A 20,486-nucleotide genomic window follows, 5' to 3' on the forward strand; every position below is an offset into this window, starting at 1 on the left:
ATCCTCCCATCAACCTCTACACCATCTCATCACCCCATCCTCCCATCAACCTCTACACCATCTCATCACCCCATCCTCCCATCAACCTCTACACCATCTCATCACCCCATCCTCCCATCAACCTCTACACCATCTCATCACCCCATCCTCCCATCACCCTCTACACCATCTCATCACCCCATCCTCCCATCACCCTCTACACCATCTCATCACCCCATCCTCCCATCATCCTCTACACCATCTCATCATCTCATCACCCCATCCTCCCATCATCCTCTCATGCTCCCGTTGCCCCCCCACCCGTCTTCCCCACTCCACGTGGAAGCGCGTGACCAAGGCTGCACCCGAACGCGTAACTTCACCCCTCCCCTCACCCCTCCCCTCATCCCTCCCCTCACCCCTCCCCTCACCCCTCCCCTCACCCCTCCCCTCACCCCTCCCCTCACCCCTCCCCTCACCCCTCCCCCCCCGGCCTCGCCCAGTCGTTACCCCCCCCCAGCGCCCCTGCCCTGCAGACGCTTCTCCCGCTCGCCCCAACTCGCAGCCTCCTCCTGCGTCGGACGCGAACCCAACCCGCAGAGCCGCTCCCAGCAGCAGCCGCTCCCAGCAGCAGCAGCCCCCAGCAGCAGCAGCAGTCTCCCGGCTTCGCAGTCGTTCAGCCACGCGGCCAACTTCGCCACTCCGTCGACACCCAGCCTCGATCCCTTCTTCCCAGCCACCGAGAGGAAACACTTCGACGAGGACACCGTCCACCCTCCCAGCGACTCGGCCTCTCTCAGCTGCCCAGGCGCCAAGACGAAGTCGACGCGACTCCTCGCTCCAAGCAAAGTGTCCGGGGTGAGTTGGTGAGTTGGGTGAGTTTGGTGAGTTGGGTGAGTTTGGTGAGTTGGTGAGTTTGGTGAGTTGGGTGAGTTTGGTGAGTTGGGTGAGTTGGGTGCGTTGGGTGAGTTTGGTGAGTTGGGTGCGTTGGGTGCGTTGGGTGCGTTGGGTGCGTTGGGTGAGTTGGGTGAGTTGGGTGAGTTGGGTGAGTTGGGTGAGTTGGGTGAGCTGGGTGCGCGTCCACCCCTCCCCCTCCCTCTCCGGGCCACACGGCGTCCAAGCGTTGACGTCCACAACCCGAGTCTCTTTGTTGGGTAGGATCGCGGGGATGTGTCCACGTTGTGTCGTCCAACCCGCCGCCACCCGACACAGCCGATCGGTGAGGTTTGTCACGGCGACAGAAACGTGGCCGATTCGTCACCAGTGCCAACACGAACCGCTTCACTCACGCGCACTGAACCCGTGCGGTGAAGTAAACAACAACAATAACAACAACAATAACAACAACAACAACAACAACCAAGCCCCGTAGCCCTGCTCGACTCGGCGTTGAGAGGCGTGGGTTGGGAGGGGGGACGCACCCCGTCCCCTTTACAAGTGAACCGCTTCTTGTTGTTGTTTAGTTTGTATTAGCGCGGTTGCCTACGTACGGTGCGAAAGAAGTTCAACATACATACAAACACATTAATTGGTGATGCTGGTGATGGTGCACAACAACAACACTCTACGCCAGGGGTCGGCAACCTACGGCTCCGGAGCCGCATGCGGCTCTTTACGGGCTGCTTCTTGACGATATGTACAGTATGTACATAGATGCATTGCGGCTCTTGAAATTCTGAATTTTGTACCGAATTGGAAAGAAATGGCTCTTCTTGTTATTTTGGTTGCCGACCCCTGCTCTACGCGCTCCTCAATAACAACACCGTGTGCTGAATGTATTATCGGCGACGTTTCGGACAACGACCCTTTATCATATTTGTCTAGGTATACGACGGAGCGGCGGCGGCGTTGTGCCGCTGACATCCCCCCACCCCAGACGCGAGTCCTCGACTTGCGCCCCTACGTTGTCCTCGACTTGCGCCCGTGCGTTCTTCTCGACTTGCGCCCCTACGTGGTCCTCGACTTGCGCCCCGTGCGTAGTCCTCGACTTGCGCCCCGTGCGTAGGGGTGGTGTTGGTCACTCCACGCCCTCGTGTGCCGTGCCGACAGCCCTGTTGTTAAAGGCGACACGGGGAGGATCTTTGTACTGCTGGCGTTCTACGGGTTTAGAGTCGCACCCCCCCCCCCGGCAGGCGAATTACTCGGTGTACCGACTAATCCGGCAGCGGGCAATAGCCACCGTCAGCCCTCGGTGTGTCGGGGAGTCGTGGTGTGTGGGGAGTCGTGGGGTGTGGGGAGTCGTGGGGTGTGGGGAGTCGTGGGGTGTGGGGAGTCGTGGGGTGTGGGGAGTCGTGGTGTGGTGGGGGATTTAGAAGCACCTGGGGCTAACGCCATCGTGCTTGTCTCTCTCCGTCTCTCTCCGTCTCGCTCTCTCCCCGTAGTGCCGTGGATTTTCCTCCGCACCCTCCGGTTTCCCCACCTTCCACATTTAGAATCGACGTCACGCGCTTAGACAATTTGGCTGCTGCTTTACATTGTCACGTGAAGACGACGACGATGATGATGATTGTTGTGGCCTGTCACTCGTGATGGTCAGGTCGCCTCTGAAAAAAAAAACACAGCGGGGTTGGACCCTTAGACCTGGTAAAATATTCGGTAAAGTCACGTAGAATTCTTTCGGTAAAGTCACGTAGAATTCTACGTAGAATTCTACGTGACTTTACCGAAAGTATTCTACGTGACTTTACCGAAAGAACCAAGAAGATGAATCCCTCCAGTCACGAAAGCTTTCAATACAAATTTAAAAAAGAGTTGTTTCAAAATAGTTTAGTTTTGCCCATCCCAAGCACTATCCAAGCACTATCCAGGCTCACCGCCTGCTTAGCTTGCGAGGTCCGATGAGATGAGGTGGGGGTCGCATTCCGGGCAATTTGTCCAAATGTGAATGCGTGGGGGTGCGTGGGGGTGCGGGGGTGGGTGGAGGCGTTGGTGGTTGGCGCTACGCTGCGCTACGAACCCGGCGACCCGAGTTCAATTTCCGGTCACGGCCAACACTGGAGACGATCTGAATCGGTTCCGGGCCTCCCCTAGGTCGACTCGGCCTCAAATGTGTACCTGGTGCGGTGTGTAAACATCGGCACTGGGGAGAGACAAAGGCGGCCGGGCGTGGTGCTGGCCACCCACCCCCCTCGTGTGCCGTGCCGGCCTTCATCGCTGCTGCTAGCTAACAGCACTTGCCCCTACAGTCTGTTGAGGCTACACGGGGGATCTTGTTCTGTCTTTGTGGGTGCACAATCCGACACGGCAAATCCTCCGATTGGGATCTTTGCACGGCCGCCTTTGAACACACGACGGGTGGGTGAGTTGCGTGGGTGAGCTGCGTGGTGAGTTTAGTGGTGGTGTGGGTGAGCTGTGTGGTGAGTTTAGTGGTGGTGTGGGTGAGCTGTGTGGTGAGTTTAGTGGTAGTGTGGGTGAGCTGTGTGGTGAGTTTAGTGGTGGTGTGGGTGAGCTGTGTGGTGAGTTTAGTGCTGGTGTGGGTGAGCTGTGTGGTGAGTTTAGTGGTGGTGTGGGTGAGCTGTGTGGTGAGTTTAGTGGTGGTGTGGGTGAGCTGTGTGGTGAGTTTAGTGGTGGTGTGGGTGAGCTGTGTGGTGAGTTTAGTGGTGGTGTGGGTGAGCTGTGTGGTGAGTTTAGTGGTGGTGTGGGTGAGCTGTGTGGTGAGTTTAGTGGTAGTGTGGGTGAGCTGTGTGGTGAGTTTAGTGGTGGTGTGGGTGAGCTGTGTGGTGAGTTTAGTGGTAGTGTGGGTGAGCTGTGTGGTGAGTTTAGTGGTGGTGTGGGTGAGCTGTGTGGTGAGTTTAGTGCTGGTGTGGGTGAGCTGTGTGGTGAGTTTAGTGGTGGTGTGGGTGAGCTGTGTGGTGAGTTTAGTGGTGGTGTGGGTGAGCTGTGTGGTGAGTTTAGTGGTAGTGTGGGTGAGCTGTGTGGTGAGTTTAGTGGTGGTGTGGGTGAGCTGTGTGGTGAGTTTAGCGGTGGTGTGGGTGAGCTGTGTGGCGAGTTTAGTGGTGGTGTGGGTGAGCTGTGTGGTGAGTTTAGCGGTGGTGTTGGTGAGCTGTGTGGGTGAGTTTAGTGGTGGTGTGGGTGAGCTGTGTGGTGAGTTTAGTGGTGGTGTTGGTGAGCTGTGTGGGTGAGTTTAGTGGTGGTGTGGGTGAGCTGTGTGGTGAGTTTAGCGGTGGTGTTGGTGAGCTGTGTGGGTGAGTTTAGTGGTGGTGTGGGTGAGCTGTGTGGTGAGTTTAGTGGTGGTGTTGGTGAGCTGTGTGGGTGAGTTTAGTGGTGGTGTGGGTGAGCTGTGTGGTGAGTTTAGCGGTGGTGTTGGTGAGCTGCGTGGGTGAGTTTAGTGGTGGTGTGGGTGAGCTGTGTGGTGAGTTTAGTGCTGGTGTGGGTGAGCTGTGTGGTGAGTTTAGTGGTGGTGTGGGTGAGCTGCGTGGGTGAGTTTAGTGCTGGTGTGGGTGAGCTGCTTGGTGAGTTTAGTGGTGGTGTGGGTGAGCTGTGTGGTGAGTTTAGTGGTGGTGTGGGTGAGCTGTGTGGTGAGTTTAGTGCTAGTGAGCTTTATGGTTTCCAGGCAATAAATAATGATTGTTTACCGTTGTTGGTGGTTACGAATGATCACTTGATGATAACGATGAGTCCAGTGATTAATCGTATTCATAACAATGATGGTGTTTGTGACGGTGATTGGTGATGGTGATTATTATTACAATGATTATTGATGGTGGTAGTGGTCATGATGATGATGACGCTAATGATTAATTACTCTGATAACCGGCGTGTTACGAATGAAGATGATATAGTTTATTGGTTTATCTGATGATGCTGATGGCTGAAACTTAAAACGTGATTGTGGTGGTCGTGTCAATAATGGTGAGAATAATGATTAAGTTCATGATTGACCGTAATAATTACGCAAGATGATTATTATAGGTGATGACTTAAGGGTCGTTGTTTTTGTTGCGAGGGGCTACAAATATATCTGGTGTCTTGTACAGAGTTGAGATGCAGCTTTGCATGAACAACACTAAACAGTATGACATTTTATGATTTGTATTTTAATGATGCTCATAATACATCACCGAGTACAGGGGTCGTGGTGGAATTTGGCACCGGATCCTCACCACGTGGCTGCTGCTGCTGCTGCCTCCCCACTCCTCGTTTGTGGTCCCTCCTCGTCGTCCTCTCTGAGTCGTCCTCTCTCTCGAGTCGTCCTCTCTCTCGAGTCGTCCTCTCTCTGAGTCGTCCTCTCTCTCTCTCCGAGTCGTCCTCTCTCCGAGTCGCCCTCTCTCTCTCGAGTCGTCTTCTCTCTCGAGTCGTCTTCTCTCTCGAGTCGTCCTCTCTCCGAGCCATCCTCTCTCTCGAGTCGTCCTCTCTCTCGAGTCGTCCTCTCTCTCGAGTCGTCTTCTCTCTCGAGTCGTCTTCTCTCTCGAGTCGTCCTCTCTCCGAGCCATCCTCTCTCTCGAGTCGTCCTCTCTCTCGAGTCGTCCTCTCTCTCGAGTCGTCCTCTCTCTCGAGTCGTCCTCTCTCCGAGCCATCCTCTCTCTCGAGTCGTCCTCTCTCTCGAGTCGTCCTCTCTCTCCGAGCTGTCCTCTCTCTCGAGTCGTCCTCTCTCTGAGTCGTCCTCTCTCTGAGTCGTCCTCTCTCTCGAGTCGTCCTCTCTCTCTCGAGTCGTCCTCTCTCCGAGTCATCCTCTCTCTCGAGTCGTCCTCTCTCTGAGTCGTCCTCTCTCTCGAGTCGTCCTCTCTCTCCGAGCTGTCCTCTCTCTCGAGTCGTCCTCTCTCTCTCGAGTCGTCCTCTCTCTCTCGAGTCGTCCTCTCTCTCTCTCGAGTCGTCCTCTCTCTCTCTCGAGTCGTCCTCTCTCTCTCTCGAGTCGTCCTCTCTCTCTCTCGAGTCGTCCTCTCTCTCTCTCGAGTCGTCCTCTCTCTCTCGAGTCGTCCTCTCTCTCTCTCGAGTCGTCTTCTCTCTCTCGAGTCGTCCTCTCTCTCTCGAGTCGTCCTCTCTCTCGAGTCGTCCTCTCTCTCGAGTCGTCCTCTCTCTCCGAGCCACGTCCTCTCTCTCGAGTCGTCCTCTCTCTCTCTCGAGTCGTCCTCTCTCTCGAGTCGTCCTCTCTCTCTCGAGTCGTCCTCTCTCTCTCGAGTCGTCCTCTCTCTCTCGAGTCGTCCTCTCTCTCTCGAGTCGTCCTCTCTCTCTCGAGTCGTCCTCTCTCTCTCGAGTCGTCCTCTCTCTCTCGAGTCGTCCTCTCTCTCTCGAGTCGTCCTCTCTCTCTCGAGTCGTCCTCTCTCTCGAGTCGTCCTCTCTCCGAGCCGTCCTCGCTCTCTCGAGTCGTCCTCTCTCTCGAGTCGTCCTCTCTCTCGAGTCGTCCTCTCTCTCGAGTCGTCCTCTCTCTCCGAGCCGTCCTCTCTCTCTCGAGTCGTCCTCTCTCTCGAGTCGTCCTCTCTCTCGAGTCGTCCTCTCTCTCGAGTCGTCCTCTCTCTCGAGTCGTCCTCTCTCTCGAGTCGTCCTCTCTCCGAGTCGTCCTCTCTCTCTCGAGTCGTCCTCCCTCCGAGTCGTCCTCTCTCTCTCGAGTCGTCCTCTGAGTTAACCTCTCTGAGTCATCCTCCCTCCGAGTCGTCCTCTCTCTCTCGAGTCGCCCTCTCTCTCTCGAGTCGTCCTCTCTCTCGAGCCGTCCTCTCTCTCGAGTCGTCCTCTCTCCGAGTCGCCCTCTCTCTCTCGAGTCGTCCTCTCTCTCTCGAGTCGTCCTCTCTCTCTCGAGTCGTCCTCTGAGTTAACCTCTCTGAGTCATCCTCTCTCTCGAGTCGTCCTCTGAGTTAACCTCTCTGAGTCATCCTCTCTCTCGAGTCGTTCTCTCTCGAGTCGTCCTCTCTCCGAGTCGTCCTCTCCGAGTTGACCTCTCTTTCGAGTCGTCCTCTCTCCGAGTCGTCCTCTCTCTCGAGTCGTCCTCTCTCTCGAGTCGTCCTCTCTCTCGAGTCGTCCTCTCTCTCGAGTCGTCCTCTCTCTCGAGTCGTCCTCTCTCCGAGTCGTCCTCTCTCTCTAATGAGAGCGATGAGTAGATGCCGTGCGGCGGTGGCGCGGAGTCACAGGCTGACACTTTGATCATTATCTTGATTATAATTCTTGTTATTTCTCCGATTAACAGCGCCCAACGGTGGACAGTCTGTAGTCGTCTTGTTTCCGTGTTACGTGGAGCGGCATCGTCGTCGATGCGAGTTGCATCTCTCGCCGTGCCCAGGGGGGGGGGGGGTCAGTCGGCGCTCTCCGGCCCAACAACCGCCTCTGCAGGGGGACGTCCTCTCGCAAGAGAGGAGCCGCGAGCCTGGGGCAGCCTCTACCCGCTCGCTGATTCTGAACTCTTTTTAGGTGACCAGCTGAGAGAGCCCCACCGAGCGCTTTTAACCAGAAGCGACTTTGCCGTCGCAATCGAAGTGGCTTCATCGGCATCGCGCGGAGATGGACATAGCAGCAGCCAACGCGTGATATGTTCATTCTGAAACGTGGAGGGGGAAAACCCCGGAGTTCCCGGAGAAAAACGGGAAGAGATGGAGAGAGACACCGCGAACTCCAAAAGATCGAACCCACGACCTCCTGTAAACCAGGCGAGGTAGTTAACATCTCATAGCCACTGTGATGATGGAGAGAGAGAGACATGCAAACCCCAACTAGACAGCAGGGTCGTGTTTGGACCCACGACCTCCTGTATAGCAGGCGAGGTAGTTAACATCTCATTACCGTGACTGTAAGTGTGTGGGGGGTGGAGGGGGATTCCTTCTCTTGGCTCGTGGTGACCGACTGGGTCCTGGGAGGTGTCTCACTCCACCCACGCACCACACGCACGGGCGACAGCTCCACAGGAGGTACACCCACCCACTCCACACACAGCTCGCTACACAAACATCGTAAAGTAAAATACGCACGCAAAGCTAAAGATGTCCCCCTCCCTGGCCGCTCCATAACCTCAACAGACTGTAGGGGCAAGTGCTGTTTGCGAGCAGCAACCATATGAAGGCCGGCACGGTACACGAGGGGGTGGATGGCCAGCACCACGCCCGACCGCCTTTGTCTCCCCAGCGGCGATTTTACACACCGCACCAGGTACTCGTTTGAGGCTGAGTCGACCTAGGGGAGGCCCAGGACCGTTTCATTTAATCGTCACATGGTGTTGGCCGTGAGCAGGAATCGAACTCGTGTGGCACAGGTTCGTTGCCCAGCGCGCTATAACCACTGCACGCACCTACTACTATTCTACATACACACACACACACCTACTACTACTTACACACACACCTACTACTACTTACACACACACATACTACTACTCTACGCACACACACACACCTACTACTACTTACACACACACACTTACTACTACTCTACACACACACATACTACTACTCTACACACACACACCTACTACTAATCTACACACACACAATGCAGACCTGCAGACTGCTCGTCATGCTTAGCGCAGGGAGTGGGGTGGAACGTAACTCGCTCATCATCACCCAAGAGACTAGAACGAGTCTCAGCTGCAAGCGAGTCTCGTGGGGGGCATCGGCCTCCCGGCCAGGGGCACGAGGGGGGTGGCTCCCAAACTCGCGCTCCCAAACTCGCGCTCCCAAACTCGCGCTCCCAAACTCGCGCTCCCAAACTCGCGCTCCCAAACTCGCGCTCCCAAACTCGCGCTCCCAAACTCGCGCTCCCAAACTCGCGCTCCCAAACTCGCGCTCCCAAACTCGCGCTCAGATGCCAGGGGACTCGCTCGCCAGAGTTGCCTCCGTGTCTTTACGAGGCCGTCACGAGCACCCGGAGCACGGAGCGAGTCTGCCGACAGTGCCGGGCTCTGTGAGCTGGACAGGGCCATCATGAACCCACCCTTCATCACCCCTCATCACCCCTCATCACCCCTCATCACCCCTCATCACCCTTCATCACCCCTCATCACCCTTCATCACCCCTCATCACCCCCCATTATCCCCGAGCCACTCTGACCCACTTCAGCGAGACGTTTGTTTTGGACAAAAATGTGGACGCGTGGGTTGGTGGTGGTGGTGGCCGTGGCACCTGACGCACCACGCAGCCGCGGCAGCTGCCAAGTTGGGACCCATCGCTTTCGGTGGCAAGGGGCGGCTCGTGTTGGTGGTGGTGGCCGTGACATTTACAGCCACGGATTCTTCTCTTCCTCCTCCTTCTTCAAACAACGGCCGCTTCAAGGCAGACCGTCGTAAAGCGGCGATTGGCTAGCAACGACCGCGGCCACGCTGGTGGTGACGCGGTCAGGGTGCCTCGTGGGGGTGACGCGGTCAGGGTGACGCGGTCAGGGTGCCTCGTCAGGGTGACGCGGTCAGGGCCAAGCGAACGGGGGGAGGTCACTCGGTGCCAGAGGCTGGCCACGCCGCCGTCAACGTGACACCAACTCGAAACGGCGGCTGCGTCCTTGCACGTTGAACTTCTCTCGCACCGTACGTGGCCAACCGTGGCCAATCGGAGCTGCGCGCGGGGAGGAAGGGCCGCCAAACTAAACACAACAACAACAACAAACAAACAAAAAACCGACGGCAAGATCTTCTCGGGTCGGTCACGCGTCGCTCTCGCGGTTCCCACAACCCGCGAGCGCCGAGCGGTCGAGATGCCGATCGCCTCCTCCCCCCTCCTCCTCCCTCTTCCCACTCCTCCCTCCTACTCCCTCCTACTCCTCCCTCCCCCTTCCTCCTCCCCCTCCTACTCTTCCCTCCTCCTCCCTCCCCCCTCCTCCTCCCTCCTCCCCCTCTCTTGTGTCCAAGGGGCCCCTGCGCCCCAAGGCTCACGTGAGAGGCGGTGCGCCCGGCTCCAGGGCCCCCTCCGATGGTCGCAAGGGTTTGGCTGTATGGGGGGGTGGTGTGTGGGGGGGTGGTGTGGGTGGGGTGGTGTTGGTTGGTCGCCATGGCGATGATTCGACCACCGCCTGTAACCTTGGCCTCGTGTTGTCATCGTCATGGGCAGTGGCAGGGGTGGACACGTGTATCTGGTACACGGCGGAACGCTATACCCCCCCCCCCCCCCCATAGACGTGGAGCCGTTGGCCCAACGTCACTCCAACCACATGCCAACGTTGCTCCAACCACGTCCCAGCGTTGCTCCAACCACATGCCAACGTTAAACCAACGTTAGCCTAAAGTTGTCCCGAGCACATGCCATCGTTATCCTTTCGTTCACTAGGCTGGCGCTTGTCGGAACAGCGACCGAGCCTGCTAAAGAGAGGGGGGGGGAAGTAGAAGCGAGAAGCCGGGGACCGCAGGGACCGGCCTCGTGCCGGCTACTTCTGCATTCGTACTCCGGCCACAGGCTGCAGTCAACTTTGAGCTAAAACCGCAGCTCGTGTTCAATGTGCCGTGCCAACGCCTGTTGACTGGACCACAGGGACTCCTCTACTTACGAGCAAGTTCGGTTCCAGAGGTCTGTTCGTAAGTCGATTTGTTCGTAAGTTCAACTTTTCTCCTGTCGATTCCAAACGTGTAGTACGGCGTGTACACTAAACACGGGGAACGGCTTTAAAAATTGGAAAATCTCCTGTAAATGTAGATGCCACTGGTTCTTCACGTTCTGCAGATGTAGATGCCACTGGTTCTTCACGTTCTGCAGATGTAGATGCCACTGGTTCTTCACGTTCTGTAGATGTAGATGCCACTGGTTCTTCACGTTCTGCAGATGTAGATGCCACTGGTTCTTCACGTTCTGCAGATGTAGATGCCACTGGTTCTTCACGTTCTGCAGATGTAGATGCCACTGGTTCTTCATGTTCTGCAGATGTAGATGCCACTGGTTCTTCACGTTCTGCAGATGTAGATGCCACTGGAAGTTCGTGAGTCCCTGAATAAGCTGCATAAGGAGTCAAAGTTGAGGGTGGGGGGGGATGAGCCTTCATCTCCCCCCATCTCTCCCCATCTCTCCCCAATTCTACAAGGCTGAGTGAACTAGTATTACCCTTGCTCACACGTCGTGTAATGGGTAGCGCAGTGGGCTTGGCTCCCTGGCAAGACGCGGGTGATCGGGAAGCACTGAGAGAGTGCGGTGATCATCATGCCCACGTGTGGTGTTGACAGGTTGCAGTCTCCTGCCCCCCCCACACACTCAGAGCTGTCAACCCCTTATCGGTGCCCTACCTTACCACAGACCACATTCACACCTCGTTGGTGACCCCGTGCCGCTTAAAAATTCCAACGTTCACCTACAAAGTCCCATCGCAAGGGAGAAACACGAACAGACAATTTTATTTTGCCCGCATTGAAACGGCTGCACGTCGTATGGACCTGAACACCCAAGTTGTACAGGGGTACGGGGCAAGCCGTGTGGGTTGATGGCGATGCGCACGTGCGGTGGTGGTGGTGTTGATGTGGTGATCTGTTGATCTGTTGTTGTTGTTGTGTTTACACTTTTATTAGTATTTTATTATACGTGGCCGTCGCACACCCCCACGCGCGCGCCACAAAACCCGGCCGCCCGAGTTCACTTCCCACTGGACCGGTCCTGGGCCACCCCTAGGTCGACTCGGCCTTTTAAATGTTTACCTGGGTGCGGTGTGTAAACATCGGCATTGGGGAGACAAAGGCGGGCGGGCGTCGTGCTGGCCACCCACCACCACCATCGCCACCATCGCCACCACCGCCATCACCACCCCTCGTGTGTCGTCCCGGCCTTTATAGGCGCTACTCGCTAACATCACCTGGCCCCAACGGTCTGTTAAAGACTATACGGAGAGGGAATCTTTACACTTTGTCATTGTGTGTGTGCTGTGTGTGCTGTGTGTGTGTGCTGTGTGTGTCTCAGGTAACAGCCCAGGTGTGTTGTAGACATGGCTAACTATTGTGTGCTGTGTGTGCTGTGTGTGTGTGCTGTGTGTGTGTGCTGTGTGTGTCTCAGGTAACATCCCAGGTGTGTTGTAGACATGGCTAACTGCGCGTGGCTGTGGGGCCTGCTGTGGTTCGTCATCCTCATCTTCATCGCCTGGCCCATCGGCTTCTTCTGCGCCTGCCTCTGGATCTTCGTGTCGCCCTTCACGGCCTGCATCAGCTGCTGCGCCGACATCGGCAACCTCCTGCAGAAGGGCTTCAACTTCCCGCTCACCTCCGCGCAGAACATGGTGGCCCTGAAGCCGCTGTGCTGAGCGCCCGCGTGGCACCGACAACAACAACAACAGCAGCAGCACAACAACAACAACAACAAACCTACAGCAGCGGCGGCGGCGGCGACAGTAGCGTCAATGCTTCGCAGAACACGGTCACGCAGCAGCAGCCACCCAACAACAACAACAACAACAACCACCACCAACAACAACCTGCATCAGCAGCAGTGACAACAGCATCAACACGTAGCAGAACACGGTCACGCAGCAGCAGCTACCCAACAACAACAAACACAAACAACAACAACAACAACACCAGCCACAAACAAAGGCAAAAGAAGTGACAGCAATTCTAACCGCAGTAGCAGCAAGCACAACAGCAACAGCAGCAGCAGCAGGCACAGCAGTAGATTATGGTTTGCGTCAACACCACTCTGCCGGGCGACGCGTAGCGATGACAACAACGAAAGCAACAGCCGCGGAAGCGACGAGAAGTGTCGGCACCGACAGCACGCGGTCGCATAGCAGCGACGGAAAAGCACAACAACAGCAGCAGCAGCGGCAGCTACAGCAGCACCAACAGCTTCAACGCCGACAGAACGTGGTTGGTTGCCCGATACCCCACTCCGATGAGCGTCGCAAGCAACAACAGCTAGCAGCAGAAATCGACAACAAGGATTAGCAACAACAACAGCAAAGACATCAACACCATCGGCGAGGAACAGCCTAAAGCATCACGAATTATAGCAGCATTGTTGACAGCAAGCAGGCAGGTACAGCGACACGTAAGGACAAGAGCAGTAACAGCAAAGGCCTCAGGTCACGAACACAGCGCGAGAACACTCCAGACGGCACGAAGCTGTGAGCGAGAACATCAGCACCACCGACAGCATCGACCGTAGCAACAAGGACAATGCGAAGAAGACAACAACAACAGCAGCAGCTATGATGACGACAACAACAACAACAGCAGCTATGATGACGACAACAACAACAACAGCAGCTATGATGATGACAACAACAACAACAGCTATGATGATGACAAAAGCAGCAGAGGCAACAATACACAAGAACAGCAACCTGGACCATCCACAACAACTACAACAACAACCATCGCATCACTCGCACCACAACACTGCACTCGACGCAAAGTGGTCCCAACAGCAGAGGTCAAACACCGTGGGGGGGTTAGACTCGGGGTGGGGTGGGGGGGTGAGAGGCGAGCGGTCGGCACTCAGGATTAGCGCCAGGTTTTTTTTTATATAAAATAAAATCAAGTTGAATAATCTTAGTTTAGTTTCATCTCGGGGCTAAACGCACACAGGGAGGGGACGCAACAACTTTGCCGGGTGATGGGGAGGAGGCGAGGGAAGGGGGTGCAAGGCACCTGCTGGTGGCGTCGCGTGCGTTAGCGAGGTTAGTTCATCGCTAACCGCTGCGTTGGGGAGTACACCCACCACGTTTACCCTCCAGCACACCGGTTAGTTGCTGAACTGTTAACTAGTTGACACGTTTTGTCCACGTGACTTAGAGCCCCTGACGAATTGGCTGTGTCGGGTGGATAATTATTGGTCGCCAAAACCCCGCGAGGTCGCACTGTGAGTTAAAGTGGCGTGGTGTGGGTGGGTGGGTGGGTGTTTGGGGGGGGTGTGTGGGTGGTGTAGGTGTGGGTAGGTGGGTGGGGGGGGGTGTGGGTGGTGCGGGTAGGGGGCGCTCCGTCCAAACTTCTGCCCCCCCACCCCCCACCCCCCACCCCCCACCCCCAGTAGCCCGGCGCGTGGCCCCCCTCCGGCAAAGCGCCACGTGGCTATGAGATGTTAACTACCTCGCCTGGTATACATGAGGTCGTGAGTTCGATCCTGACCTGACGCCCGCCCGCCCGCCCGCCTGCACTATATTTGGAGTTTGCGTGTCTCTCTCTCTCACCGTGATCGCGTGGGTTTATCTCCGGGTCCGCCGGTTTTCCCCTCCACATTTATAATCAACATCACGCATGTACGAGTATTTGGCTGCTTATAAATGTCCACGTGATAAGCCACCACTTCGTTGAGCTGTCATTTGTGATGGCCAGGTCGCTTCTGAAAAAGAGCTACACGGCTCAGTTGGCCTTACCTGGTGAAATATAATCAAAAATAGTTTAGTTTAGGTGATGTGCGCCATGGTGTGTGGAGTTCACAACCGTCCCTGCACGCTGCCCGATAATTGACGCCACTGGCTGTTGGGCCCTTCACTTGACATTCGGGTCCTCTGGCTGGAAACTCGAGCAAAGTGGGGTGGGGGGGGGGAAGCAACTTCAGGGCAATTGTCAGTGGCAACAGTTGCCGCGCGTGTGCCGCTCGCCGTTGTGAAAAGATGTTGCCTCAAATCAGTGCCGGATTCAGCTAGTGCGGGGCCTGTAGCATTTGTTATAAAGGGGCCTTAAATTTAAAAAGCACGTAAATATTAAAACACGTACAATTTTTACTTGCATAGTAAAGTAATTGTATTTCATTTGCTATACAGTCCAGATAATACGACAAATCGCTCACCTTAAACACCCAGTCGTTTGTAAAAGTTGAAGGCGGTATAGTACTATAGTAATATAGCAAGTGCAGAATCACTGAACCGGAATTGATAGTTTGAAAGCATTTAGCGCCGGGCCCTTGAAAGTGCGGGGCCCGTAGCATACGTAGCTACTTGTGCTACTACGATAATCCGGCACTGCTTATAAGTGCAGCCGCCATGCACTACTCATTCGCTCGCTCTCGAACAGAGAGGAGAGAGATAGACCGCGACTCAGAGGCGCGAGGAGGAACCACAGCACAAGCGGGGAAGACGGCAAAGCCAGGTGGTGAGCCGGTGACAAATTTCCCCCCAAGTTCTGCGGTGCTCTACGAATGAAGGTGCTATTGGCCAATTATAGGTAATGCCAAAAAACGTGGTCAAAAATTCCGCAACACTCTGGCCATCTCGACAGAGTGGAGAGAACTGTGAGGGCGGAGACCTCCAATCCGAATCACGTTCACGCGCTCCCTCGGCCCCCCAATGGATGTGCCGTCAGATTCCCCTCTCGACAAACTCGCGTTTCCTTTGGCCACACACACACACGCAGCTGCGTCACTCTACCAGCAATAAAAAAAACAATAAAATGTCAACGTGTACCGCGCAGACTCGTTTCTCGGAGAGAGTGCGAACGAACGACGAGCGATGGGAATAAAAATCTATTTTTGTAAAAGTACCAAAGAAAGTTTTTAAAACAAAAAATTAGTTTGGAATCTCCGTGCGCCGCCGTGGCTGACGAGCGCGCTGTGCCCCCCACTCGGCGGCGGTCTCGCACCATCGCCTCGCAGATGTTTCGCTTCGCCAAGAGGGGGGCACCATCGTTGCCTTCGTCACGCCCGAGTGTTGTCAAGTTGCGAGTTCAAAGTTGATGTTGTTTTACACCCACCCCAACCCCACCCCTCCTCCGGGGCGAATTCTCAAGGGCACAGATTTGGGAGTCTCGTTTACAAGAGCGTGACCTGGGGGGTATGTACGTTGAACTTCTTTCGCACCGTACGTAGCCGCCCGTGGCTCATCTGGAGGCGAGGGGGTTGTGGCGAGTACGAGGGGAGGAAGCTTCACCTCGCCACGATGGACATCGCTGCCACCCGCGCGCGCAAAACGAAGCCAGCTCGCGTCTCGCAGCGACCGCAGAGCCCTGAGGCTGGCGGCGGCGGCGGCGTCGTGGGCCGGCTGACGACTTTAAAGCCCCACTGGTGACGAGCAAGGTGGAGGGGGGTGGGAAGAAAAGAAACCCTGGGAGTGAAGAGTCGGGCGCTGCGCACTGAACGCGTTGGTGATGACGTTCCAGCCCCATCGACCGCAAAGTGGCGGCGTCAGGCACCCTGCGCCCGTCGTTCCCGTCTCGCTCCCCGCCAGCGGAACCCACTCCACCCCCCCCCCCTGCACACACAAGGACCAGCGTCAACCACGACGAGATGGCTCGGCACTTCCCTTGAAACCACTCGCGTTGCCGATCCTGCTGCTACTCCCTGCCTCCACCACCCCCAGCTGCGAACAGACCTTCTCTAAGCCCTGTCACTACCCCTATCACTACCCCAACCCCTATCACTACCCCTGTCACTACCCCAACCCCTATCACTACCCCTATCACTACCCCAACCCCTATCACTACCCCAGCCCCTATCACTACCCCTGTCACTACCCCAACCCCTATCACTACCCCAACCCCTATCACTACCCCAACCCCTATCACTACCCCTATCACTACCCCAACCCCTATCACTACCCCAGCCCCTATCACTACCCCTGTCACTACCCCAACCCCTATCACTACCCCAACCCCTATCACTACCCCAGCCCCTATCACTACCCCTGTCACTACCCCAGCCCCTATCACTACTCTTGTCACTACCCCTATCACTACCCCCTATCACTACCCCTATCACTACCCCAACCCCTATCACTACCCCCATCACTACCCCTGTCACTACCCCAACCCCTTTCACTACCCCAACCCCTATCACTACCCCTTTCACTATCACTACCCCTATCACTACCCCTTTCACTACCCCAACCCCTATCACTACCCCTTTCACTATCACTACCCCTATCCCTATCACTACCCCAACCCCTATCACTACCCCCTATCACTACCCCTATCACTACCCCCTGTCACTACCCCTATCACTACCCCTTTCACTACCCCTGTCACTACCCAAACCCCTCCTTAACCACCTGTCCTCCTGCCACCATAACTACACCGACACTTTTAATAATCCCACCATTGTATACTTGTTGTAAAGCGTCTTGGATTAAGGCGCTGCTATATACATATATTTACGAGTGATGACCATGCCACCCAAACGTAACGTAGCCGTTGTTTTCTCTCCTCTTCGTCTTCTTCTCACCATCGAAGCTTGCGAATCTCATTCCGGACAGCCCAGAACAAGGCAGCCCCAGGTGTCTCCCATCATCAACGGGGAGATTGGTTGTGGCGGTTGCTGCTGCTGCTGTTGTTGTTGTTGTGAGTCCCAACCTTTAATGAACTAAAATAACCACATGATCTCATTCCTACCTTCTCAGGCAGCGGCTCCGTCATGACCCCCCCCCCCCACACACACACACAGGTTAAGGTGTTGGTGAGTGACCCCCAAAATAGTGAGTGCCCCCCTAAATCAACACGCATGGCGTGTGACGAGATGTTAGCCACCTCGCCTGGTCTACAGGACGTCGTGGGTTCGAGCCCGACGTCTGTGTATTTTGAGATTGCGTGTCTCTCCACGTGGTCGCGTGGATTTTTCTCCGGGTCCTCCGGGTTTTCCCTCCACGTTTAGAATCAGCATCACCACGCGTTTTGGAGAATTAGGCTGCAATAAAAGCCACTTCGTGGAGCTATCATTTGTGTTAATTCTAGATTTGAAGTTTTCGTGACTGCAAGGATCCATACTCTAAAGTCACGTAGGTAAAAAACTAAATAAAATAAATTAAAAAGAAAACTAAATTAAAACATCATCAATTAAAACATCAAAATATCACTTGTGGCCTGGTCGTTTCTGAAAAAAGAGCTATACAGCTCAGTAGGCCCTACCTGGTAAAATAAAATAAAAATTAAATGCATCGTAGTTTTCAACTGGAAGTGTTCAGGTGACATCCCAATAATATAATTGTGCTATAATTGTGCTGTGAGATGCAACCGCCGCGCTGTCATTGAGTTTACGTGCAGCGCTCATGACGACGAGGACATGTGGAGTCACGTATAAAGAGAAAGTAATAAACTAAATACGAGCATACGACGTTTCGATTGCAACACAAGCAATCGTCATCAGGTATAAATGAAATAGAAACACAAATCTAGTATACTTAGAAATGTAATGTAATACAACAGAGAGTCGGATAACATAACAGTCAACACCCTACCTGGTTGATTACGTTCTTCCTGAGAATGCTATTAATTCCTGCCGTCACGAAAGCTCCAAATTAAGTATGAGGACACGTGGAACCTGTGCCTGGGGGCTGTAGTCTCCACGCCAATCGCCTACACACCCCGCTCCCCGAGCTATTTCCAGCCGAGTGCAACGCCCCATACTCATCATCACAGCTCTACATGCGAGTGTCGCTGTGGTCGTTTTTTTTGTTTGGTCGGTCCGAGCGATGTAAATCGACGAGGGCAGGGCATGGAAGGCTTCTGAGTTACCTCTTCCCCCCCAGAGCGCTCAACAACATCATCATCATCATTATTATTGTTGTTGTTGTTGTACAGCTAGCAACCGGCGGGCAAAATCTCCCCCCAGTAATTGCAGGTACAGAGATACCCCTCGGTTTATGTACGGGGTGAGAGAGGGAGGGGAAAGGGGGGAGAGATGCGTTCCTGACACTTCAATCCCAAAGCGATGTGCAGGGTAGTAGTAATCTGCAGAGATGGTGTGCAGGGTAGTGGTAGGTGGTGGTGATGTACAGGGTAGTGGTAGGTGGTGGTGGTGTGCAGGGTAGTGGGAGGTGGTGGTGGTGTGCAGGGTAGTGGTAGGTGGTAGGTGGTGGTGGTGTGCAGGGTAGTGGTAGGTGGTGGTGGTGTGCAGGGTAGTGGTAGGTGGTAGGTGGTGGTGGTGTGCAGGGTAGTGGTAGGTGGTAGGTGGTGATGGTGTGCAGGGTAGTGGTAGGTGGTGATGGTGTGCGGGGTAGTGGTAGGTGGTGGTGGTGATGTACAGGGTAGTGGTAGGTGGTGGTAGGTGGTGGTGGTAATGGTGGTGATGTACAGGGTAGTGGGAGGTGGTGGTGGTGGTGATGTACAGGGCAGTGGTAAGTAGTGGAGGTGAAGGCTGAATCGTGATAACTTAAGTCGGTAAAGTGTTTATGATAGAGGTTTTTTGTTGGGTGTCGTTTAGCCCGCCACCACCCGATACAGCCAATTAATAAGATGTGTCACTTAAACAAAACGTGCCAATTCGTCACTAGTACAGCACTAACCGGATGTGTTGAAGAACCAAGCCACAACATTTACAATTTGAGTACCACGTTTCGCCAGTAATTACAACTAGCTTCATCAGGCGACGGCCAGATTTTAAAAGCCTACGTGTAAAACTAACTTAAGTCGGAGTTCCTTAGGTGATTGATACAAACTATTAACTAATTTTTTTTTGGCAGGTAAGGCCCACTGAGATTCATATTCTTAGGTTTTTTCGGTAAAGTCACGTAAGTAAAACATTAAAATTAATAAAAGTTAAATAAAATAAAAATCACTGAGATGTGCAGAGATTTTTTTCAGAAGCGACCCCGGCAATCACAAATGATAGCTCAACGCAGCGGCTTATCGTCATCATCATCGTGTGGAAATGTATATTTGAGAGAGGCGATATTATAAAAGCGTGGGGGGGGGGACAATAGACGTGGAGAATGGTGGAGGTAGTTCCAACGTGGAGCAGTGCGAGGTAAGAAGCAGGGGTGCCTGGAGCAAATGTTGTTATAAAGGGGCCCTAAAATACAAAAAAAAACGTAAATATTAAAACATATTTTTAACTCGCATCGTAAAGTAATTGTATTTTTTAATTTGCTATACAGCCCAGATAATACGACAAATCGCTAACCTAAAACACCCAGTCGTTCGTAAAAGTTGAAGGCGGTATAGTACTATAGTAATAGAGCAAGTGCAAAATCACTGAACCGGAATTGATAGCTTGAAAGCATTTAGCGCGGGGCCATTGAAAGTGCTGGGCCCGTAGCATTTGTAGCTACTACACGTGTAGTAGCTACTACACGTGTTGTAGCTACGTGTGCTACGAGGATAATCCTGCACTGCGGATGAGACAGAAGCGGTCAGTCGGTGCTGGGAGGTTGTCGGGCAATTGCTCGCACCCGATTGCTCGGACGTCCACGTGTAAGCGATTCAGTTGCAACGCCGCCAAGTTGCGCAACTGTTCACGCAGGTATGGGACTGCCTTAATCGATGCATGCATGATGATGATGCATGGATGATGCATGGATGGTGGATGGTGATGTATGGATGGGTTATGATCCGTGGATGATGATGCATGGATGATGCATGGTGATGGATGATGGTGATGATGGTTGGATGATGATGCATGGATGGTGATGGATGGTGATGATGATGGATGATGATGCATGGTGATGGATGATAGTGATGATGATGATGCATGGTGATGGATGATGGTGCATGGATGATGCATGGTGATGGATGATGGTGATGATGGTTGGATGATGATGCATGGATGGTGATGGATGGTGATGATGATGGATGATGATGCATGGATGATGATGCATGGTGATGGATGATAGTGATGATGATGCATGGTGATGGATAGTGATGATGATGGTTGGATGATGATGCATGGATGGTGGTGCTGCTGCATCATGGTCCCTGACCTAGAACTGAACCCGAGGCTCACGCAGTCCGAGCGCTCCCAGCAGAGGGCGGCATCGGAGCGTTTCGCCA

At 54.4% G+C, this 20,486-nt stretch overlaps 1 long non-coding RNA gene across 1 annotated transcript; it reads left to right on the forward strand.

Moving 5' to 3' along the window:
• The first annotated feature begins 474 nt into the window (after positions 1–474).
• LOC144734636 (uncharacterized) lies at positions 475–12,975 on the forward strand. Its single transcript, XR_013588530.1, has 2 exons — positions 475–837; positions 11,854–12,975. It is a non-coding gene; the product is annotated as an uncharacterized LOC144734636 (long non-coding RNA).
• Positions 12,976–20,486: the final 7,511 nt, after the last annotated feature.

Source organism: Lampetra planeri, chromosome 52, assembly GCF_965212315.1.
Source record: "Lampetra planeri chromosome 52, kcLamPlan1.2.h2, whole genome shotgun sequence".
Lineage (NCBI taxonomy): Eukaryota > Metazoa > Chordata > Hyperoartia > Petromyzontiformes > Petromyzontidae > Lampetra > Lampetra planeri.